The sequence below is a fragment of the Schistocerca gregaria genome, unplaced genomic scaffold (genome assembly GCF_023897955.1).
Source record: "Schistocerca gregaria isolate iqSchGreg1 unplaced genomic scaffold, iqSchGreg1.2 ptg000617l, whole genome shotgun sequence".
Taxonomy (NCBI): Eukaryota; Metazoa; Arthropoda; class Insecta; order Orthoptera; family Acrididae; genus Schistocerca; species Schistocerca gregaria.
The window spans coordinates 17,501-25,452 of NW_026062005.1; the positions used below are offsets into that span (position 1 = coordinate 17,501).

The 7,952-nt window shown below is 54.6% G+C and overlaps 3 non-coding genes across 3 annotated transcripts in view; all 3 read right to left on the reverse strand.

Annotated features, from left to right (window-relative positions):
* LOC126317064 (large subunit ribosomal RNA) overlaps positions 1-1,502 on the reverse strand; it is a 4,222-nt gene extending 2,720 nt beyond the window's left edge. The window contains exon 1 of the ribosomal RNA XR_007556397.1: positions 1-1,502. This exon is cut by the window's left edge and continues 2,720 nt beyond it. This is a non-coding gene — a ribosomal RNA (large subunit ribosomal RNA).
* A 188-nt stretch (positions 1,503-1,690) lies between these two features.
* Positions 1,691-1,845, reverse strand: LOC126317066 (5.8S ribosomal RNA). Its single transcript, XR_007556398.1, has one exon. It is a non-coding gene; the product is annotated as a 5.8S ribosomal RNA (ribosomal RNA).
* Positions 1,846-2,214: 369 nt separating this feature from the next.
* Positions 2,215-4,107, reverse strand: LOC126317067 (small subunit ribosomal RNA). The gene has a single exon (XR_007556399.1). It is a non-coding gene; the product is annotated as a small subunit ribosomal RNA (ribosomal RNA).
* Positions 4,108-7,952: the final 3,845 nt, after the last annotated feature.

The window sequence follows — 7,952 nt, forward strand, 5'->3', positions numbered from 1 at the left end:
CGTTTGGTTCATCCCACAGCGCCAGTTCTGCTTACCAAAAGTGGCCCACTTGGCACTCCGATCCGAGTCGTTTGCTCGCGGCTTCAGCATATCAAGCAAGCCGGAGATCTCACCCATTTAAAGTTTGAGAATAGGTTGAGGTCGTTTCGGCCCCAAGGCCTCTAATCATTCGCTTTACCGGATGAGACTCGTACGAGCACCAGCTATCCTGAGGGAAACTTCGGAGGGAACCAGCTACTAGATGGTTCGATTAGTCTTTCGCCCCTATACCCAGCTCCGACGATCGATTTGCACGTCAGAATCGCTACGGACCTCCATCAGGGTTTCCCCTGACTTCGTCCTGGCCAGGCATAGTTCACCATCTTTCGGGTCCCAACGTGTACGCTCTAGGTGCGCCTCACCTCGCAATGAGGACGAGACGCCCCGGGAGTGCGGAGGCCGCCGCCCCGTGAAGGGCGGGGAAGCCCCATCCTCCCTCGGCCCGCGCAAGGCGAGACCTTCACTTTCATTACGCCTTTAGGTTTCGTACAGCCCAATGACTCGCGCACATGTTAGACTCCTTGGTCCGTGTTTCAAGACGGGTCGTGAAATTGTCCAAAGCTGAAGCGCCGCTGACGGGAGCGATTATTCCGCCCGAGAGCATCCCGAGCCAACAGCGGCGCGGGTCCGGGGCCGGGCCAGGTAGGTCCGTCATCCGGGAAGAACCGCGCGCGCTTGCCGGGAGCCCGAGCGCCCAAAGGGGCGAATCGACTCCTCCAGATATACCGCCGAGCAGCCAGCCAGGACACCGGGGCTCTGCCCAACAGACGCGAACCGAGGCCCGCGGAAGGACAGGCTGCGCACCCGGGCCGTAGGCCGGCACCCAGCGGGTCGCGACGTCCTACTAGGGGAGAAGTGCGGCCCACCGCACACCGGAACGGCCCCACCCCGCGGCGAGTGGAAAGGCAACCGGACACGACCCCGCCGCGGATTGCTCCGCGCGGGCGGCCGGCCCCATCTGCCGAGGGCGGGGGCCAGTGGCCGGATGGGCGTGAATCTCACCCGTTCGACCTTTCGGACTTCTCACGTTTACCCCAGAACGGTTTCACGTACTTTTGAACTCTCTCTTCAAAGTTCTTTTCAACTTTCCCTCACGGTACTTGTTCGCTATCGGTCTCGTGGTCATATTTAGTCTCAGATGGAGTTTACCACCCACTTGGAGCTGCACTCTCAAGCAACCCGACTCGAAGGAGAGGTCCCGCCGACGCTCGCACCGGCCGCTACGGGCCTGGCACCCTCTACGGGCCGTGGCCTCATTCAAGTTGGACTTGGGCTCGGCGCGAGGCGTCGGGGTAGTGGACCCTCCCAAACACCACATGCCACGACAGGCGGCAGCCTGCGGGGTTCGGTGCTGGACTCTTCCCTGTTCGCTCGCCGCTACTGGGGGAATCCTTGTTAGTTTCTTTTCCTCCGCTTAGTAATATGCTTAAATTCAGCGGGTAGTCTCGCCTGCTCTGAGGTCGTTGTACGAGGTGTCGCACGCCACACCGCCAGCCGGCTGTGCACGCTACCGAGAAAGTACCGGTATGCGAACCGCCAGGCGACGGGCGCGCATCGCACGTTTAAGGAGACGCGGCCGGCCACACAGGCGACCACGACACTCCCACGTCTCCGAAGCGGGACAAACGCCGCGCGCTTCAGTATACGTAGCCGACCCTCAGCCAGACGTGGCCCGGGAACGGAATCCATGGACCGCAATGTGCGTTCGAAACGTCGATGTTCATGTGTCCTGCAGTTCACATGTCGACGCGCAATTTGCTGCGTTCTTCATCGACCCACGAGCCGAGTGATCCACCGTCCTGGGTGATCTTTTCCTTTTCAGTCTCCCACTGTCTCTTTCAAGACAGCAGCATTTGCGGGACTGAGGCGTCTGACGGCCCCTGTTCCACTATTTTTTTGTGTCCAACGGCCTCACAGCCGATGGGCGTCGTACGGCTCCACACCGGGGCGGACAGGCACTCGGGCGAACGTCATTCAAAACCGGCGCCAGGCGCCAGGTACCGCAGGCCAGCCGCTCCAGAGCTTCAGCGCTCGTACCACACAACAACAACAACACTTCCGCTAGTTTTGAGAGGCACGCGTGGTTCCGCACGCGGCGCACGGCCACTGCCGTACAGGTAGCGTGTTGCGCGACACGACACGACACGCACATCGAAAGACATGCAGTCTAGTCGGTAATGATCCTTCCGCAGGTTCACCTACGGAAACCTTGTTACGACTTTTACTTCCTCTAAATGATCAAGTTTGGTCATCTTTCCGGTAGCATCGGCAACGACAGAGTCGATGCCGCGTACCAGTCCGAAGACCTCACTAAATCATTCAATCGGTAGTAGCGACGGGCGGTGTGTACAAAGGGCAGGGACGTAATCAACGCGAGCTTATGACTCGCGCTTACTGGGAATTCCTCGTTCATGGGGAACAATTGCAAGCCCCAATCCCTAGCACGAAGGAGGTTCAGCGGGTTACCCCGACCTTTCGGCCTAGGAAGACACGCTGATTCCTTCAGTGTAGCGCGCGTGCGGCCCAGAACATCTAAGGGCATCACAGACCTGTTATTGCTCAATCTCGTGCGGCTAGAAGCCGCCTGTCCCTCTAAGAAGAAAAGTAATCGCTGACAGCACGAAGGATGTCACGCGACTAGTTAGCAGGCTAGAGTCTCGTTCGTTATCGGAATTAACCAGACAAATCGCTCCACCAACTAAGAACGGCCATGCACCACCACCCACCGAATCAAGAAAGAGCTATCAATCTGTCAATCCTTCCGGTGTCCGGGCCTGGTGAGGTTTCCCGTGTTGAGTCAAATTAAGCCGCAGGCTCCACTCCTGGTGGTGCCCTTCCGTCAATTCCTTTAAGTTTCAGCTTTGCAACCATACTTCCCCCGGAACCCAAAAGCTTTGGTTTCCCGGAGGCTGCCCGCCGAGTCATCGGAGGAACTGCGGCGGATCGCTGGCTGGCATCGTTTATGGTTAGAACTAGGGCGGTATCTGATCGCCTTCGAACCTCTAACTTTCGTTCTTGATTAATGAAAACATACTTGGCAAATGCTTTCGCTTCTGTTCGTCTTGCGACGATCCAAGAATTTCACCTCTAACGTCGCAATACGAATGCCCCCGCCTGTCCCTATTAATCATTACCTCGGGTTCCGAAAACCAACAAAATAGAACCGAGGTCCTATTCCATTATTCCATGCACACAGTATTCAGGCGGGCTTGCCTGCTTTAAGCACTCTAATTTGTTCAAAGTAAACGTGCCGGCCCACCGAGACACTCAACAAAGAGCACCCTGGTAGGATTTAAACGGGGTCCGCCTCGGGACGCGAAAGCACCCCTTCGGCTCGCCCCACCGGCAGGACGTCCCACGATACATGCCAGTTAAACACCGACGGGCGGTGAACCAACAGCGTGGGACACAAATCCAACTACGAGCTTTTTAACCGCAACAACTTTAATATACGCTATTGGAGCTGGAATTACCGCGGCTGCTGGCACCAGACTTGCCCTCCAATAGATACTCGTTAAAGGATTTAAAGTGTACTCATTCCGATTACGGGGCCTCGGATGAGTCCCGTATCGTTATTTTTCGTCACTACCTCCCCGTGCCGGGAGTGGGTAATTTGCGCGCCTGCTGCCTTCCTTGGATGTGGTAGCCGTTTCTCAGGCTCCCTCTCCGGAATCGAACCCTGATTCCCCGTTACCCGTTACAACCATGGTAGGCGCAGAACCTACCATCGACAGTTGATAAGGCAGACATTTGAAAGATGCGTCGCCGGTACGAGGACCGTGCGATCAGCCCAAAGTTATTCAGAGTCACCAAGGCAAACGGACCAGACAAGCCAATCCGATTGGTTTTGATCTAATAAAAGCGTCCCTTCCATCTCTGGTCGGGACTCTGTTTGCATGTATTAGCTCTAGAATTACCACAGTTATCCAAGTAACGTGGGTACGATCTAAGGAACCATAACTGATTTAATGAGCCATTCGCGGTTTCACCTTAATGCGGCTTGTACTGAGACATGCATGGCTTAATCTTTGAGACAAGCATATGACTACTGGCAGGATCAACCAGGGAGCTGCGTCAACTAGAGCTGAGCAGCCGGCCGCCCGGGAGTGTGTCCCGGGGGCCCGCGCGAACACGCAAGCGTCCGCTCAATTATTCTGCAAACAGGAGGAGGCCGAGCTCCCCTGCACGATACACCTCGAAACCCTCTCAGGTCCCGGCGGCGCGCAGCGCCGTCCTAGGTACTTGGTCGGTTTCGAGAGAGGCGCAATCGCCCGGAGTTAGGCGAGTAGACGGTTTTAGTGCGAACACCCTTGCTCCCAACTGAGCTTGCCGCTGCCGACAGAGGCCCGGGAGCGTGCTGTCGTGGCATTGCCGGCGGGAGACAACACGCGCCACCTATGGTGACCGGCAGCTCCAACGCCAGCGCCACACAAGGGCAAAGCCCCACTTGGGTGCAGAAGCGAACTCTCCCAGCACAGCGCACGCGCCAACACGTCCGCACAACTGCGATACAAACCACCTGCGAGAACCGCTGGGGCGACCGAGCAGCAGACGGCGTCGCGGCGCCGAGTGCCAGGCGGCGGCGCATCCTCAACGCACACAGTCCTCAATCAGACCAGCACACTGCAGATGTCCACCGCGCTTCGCACCGGGCTCGGCTGAACCAACTTTGGCCGCCAGGCGCCGCGTGCAGGGTGCGCCGCAGCGTAGCTGCGCCGCCTGCCGAGCCCGTCGGCTGGCGCTCCTGCCACTCGGCGCCCCCCACCAGCCGCCTGTTGCGCGTGCGCCCACGCAGCGCGCGGCCAACACGCCGGGCGGCCCCCCTTCACCGGCCGGGAACAGTCCCACCAAGCCACCGCCGCGTATCGCTTCATACCCACATGGGCCTAGTCACGTGTGTGGATGTGGCGGGTACCGCTGAAACAACCGGTTAATAGCTGTACCGATCGTCGCCATCACAGATTCACCTCCAGCGTGAACAACCGCTCAACAACGGATTTCCAGTTCATTTGCGTATCTTGGGCAGTAAACGTAGATGTCCACCTACATTTGCGAATTCAACAATTCTTGCATGCCAGGATGTCATGTGTCACGACACGCTACATCAGACCACATACACACTGCGACATGTGCAGAAGAGAACACGTGGAAGGTGGCCCGCGCACGTATGCGATGTCCCTTCCGCGATCCACTGTCAACCGGCATCTGCGGCATGTCCCAGATATGGAACGCGGTCCACCAGGGTAGCACTTTGTGTGAGGCAATACGACAAAGTCGGAATACACGCGTCACTACATCACACGGCTCACGCTGACCTGACCTGACTCACCGCACCACCACCCCCAGCGACCCAGGGTGACATACAATGCGTTCGTACGTTCCTCCCACACGCCTCTACGGCGTACCACAGTGCAACCTAGCTGTTATTGGGAGACGAGACAAGTAGCATCGAGCACAACATATGGAAATTGAGATTCGACACCGTTGGGCACAGCCAGCGTACGGTCACACGTATCACACTACTTCACTCTGTACGTAACTACCGATGATCGGTACAGCGTGTGGGTTACGCGTACGACATCAGCGGACAATGGACACAGACCATACCACGACGTACACTGAGGGCGTCGACATCTGAACGCAACTGAACAGCTGCGAGGCTCATTTAACACTCAAACGCCAGACCGACCAGCTTGAGAGGACGGAGACACAAAGAGAGGGGCAGAGGGGGGGGGGGGCGATATAGTCCTATTGCAGTACAATTGACAGTGGATAGCGGGAATATGTGGAAAGTAAGCAACACTCGCAAGACATCTACATGAGGATAACAACGACACCAGAGATTCCGAGCAGTGAACTATGTTAGGCAAAGGGACAACGTGGGTTAGGTTAAGGGACAACGTGGGTTAGGTTAAGGGACAACGTGGGTTAGGTTAAGGGACAACGTGGGTTAGGTTAAGGGACAACGTGGGTTAGGTTAAGGGACAACGTGGGTTAGGTTAAGGGACAACGTGGGTTAGGTTAAGGGACAACGTGGGTTAGGTTAAGGGACAACGTGGGTTAGGTTAAGGGACAACGTGGGTTAGGTTAAGGGACAACGTGGGTTAGGTTAAGGGACAACGTGGGTTAGGTTAAGGGACAACGTGGGTTAGGTTAAGGGACAACGTGGGTTAGGTTAAGGGACAACGTGGGTTAGGTTAAGGGACAACGTGGGTTAGGTTAAGGGACAACGTGGGTTAGGTTAAGGGACAACGTGGGTTAGGTTAAGGGACAACGTGGGTTAGGTTAAGGGACAACGTGGGTTAGGTTAAGGGACAACGTGGGTTAGGTTAAGGGACAACGTGGGTTACGTTAAGGGACAACGTGGGTTACGTTAAGGGACAACGTGGGTTACGTTAAGGGACAACGTGGGTTACGTTAAGGGACAACGTGGGTTAGGTTAAGGGACAACGTGGGTTAGGTTAAGGGACAACGTGGGTTAGGTTAAGGGACAACGTGGGTTAGGTTAAGGGACAACGTGGGTTAGGTTAAGGGACAACGTGGGTTAGGTTAAGGGACAACGTGGGTTAGGTTAAGGGACAACGTGGGTTAGGTTAAGGGACAACGTGGGTTAGGTTAAGGGACAACGTGGGTTAGGTTAAGGGACAACGTGGGTTAGGTTAAGGGACAACGTGGGTTAGGTTAAGGGACAACGTGGGTTAGGTTAAGGGACAACGTGGGTTAGGTTAAGGGACAACGTGGGTTAGGTTAAGGGACAACGTGGGTTAGGTTAAGGGACAACGTGGGTTAGGTTAAGGGACAACGTGGGTTAGGTTAAGGGACAACGTGGGTTAGGTTAAGGGACAACGTGGGTTACGTTAAGGGACAACGTGGGTTACGTTAAGGGACAACGTGGGTTACGTTAAGGGACAACGTGGGTTACGTTAAGGGACAACGTGGGTTACGTTAAGGGACAACGTGGGTTACGTTAAGGGACAACGTGGGTTAGGTTAAGGGACAACGTGGGTTAGGTTAAGGGACAACGTGGGTTAGGTTAAGGGACAACGTGGGTTAGGTTAAGGGACAACGTGGGTTAGGTTAAGGGACAACGTGGGTTAGGTTAAGGGACAATTGAGTTAGGTTAAGGGACAAATTGAGTTAGGTTAAGGGACAAATTGAGTTAGGTTAAGGGACAAATTGAGTTAGGTTAAGGGACAAATTGAGTTAGGTTAAGGGACAAATTGAGTTAGGTTAAGGGACAAATTGAGTTAGGTTAAGGGACAAATTGAGTTAGGTTAAGGGACAAATTGAGTTAGGTTAAGGGACAAATTGAGTTAGGTTAAGGGACAAATTGAGTTAGGTTAAGGGACAAATTGAGTTAGGTTAAGGGACAAATTGAGTTAGGTTAAGGGACAAATTGAGTTAGGTTAAGGGACAAATTGAGTTAGGTTAAGGGACAAATTGAGTTAGGTTAAGGGATAATCTGGTACAACCACAGTTAGGTTAAGCGATAATCTGGTACAGCCACAGTTAGGTTAAGCGATAATCTGGTACAGCCACAGTTAGGTTAAGCGATAATCTGGTACAGCCACAGTTAGGTTAAGCGATAATCTGGTACAGCCACAGTTAGGTTAAGCGATAATCTGGTACAGCCACAGTTAGGTTAAGCGATAATCTGGTACAGCCACAGTTAGGTTAAGCGATAATCTGGTACAGCCACAGTTAGGTTAAGCGATAATCTGGTACAGCCACAGTTAGGTTAAGCGATAATCTGGTACAGCCACAGTTAGGTTAAGCGATAATCTGGTACAGCCACAGTTAGGTTAAGCGATAATCTGGTACAGCCACAGTTAGGTTAAGCGATAATCTGGTACAGCCACAGTTAGGTTAAGCGATAATCTGGTACAGCCACAGTTAAACACGCGATCTAGTGT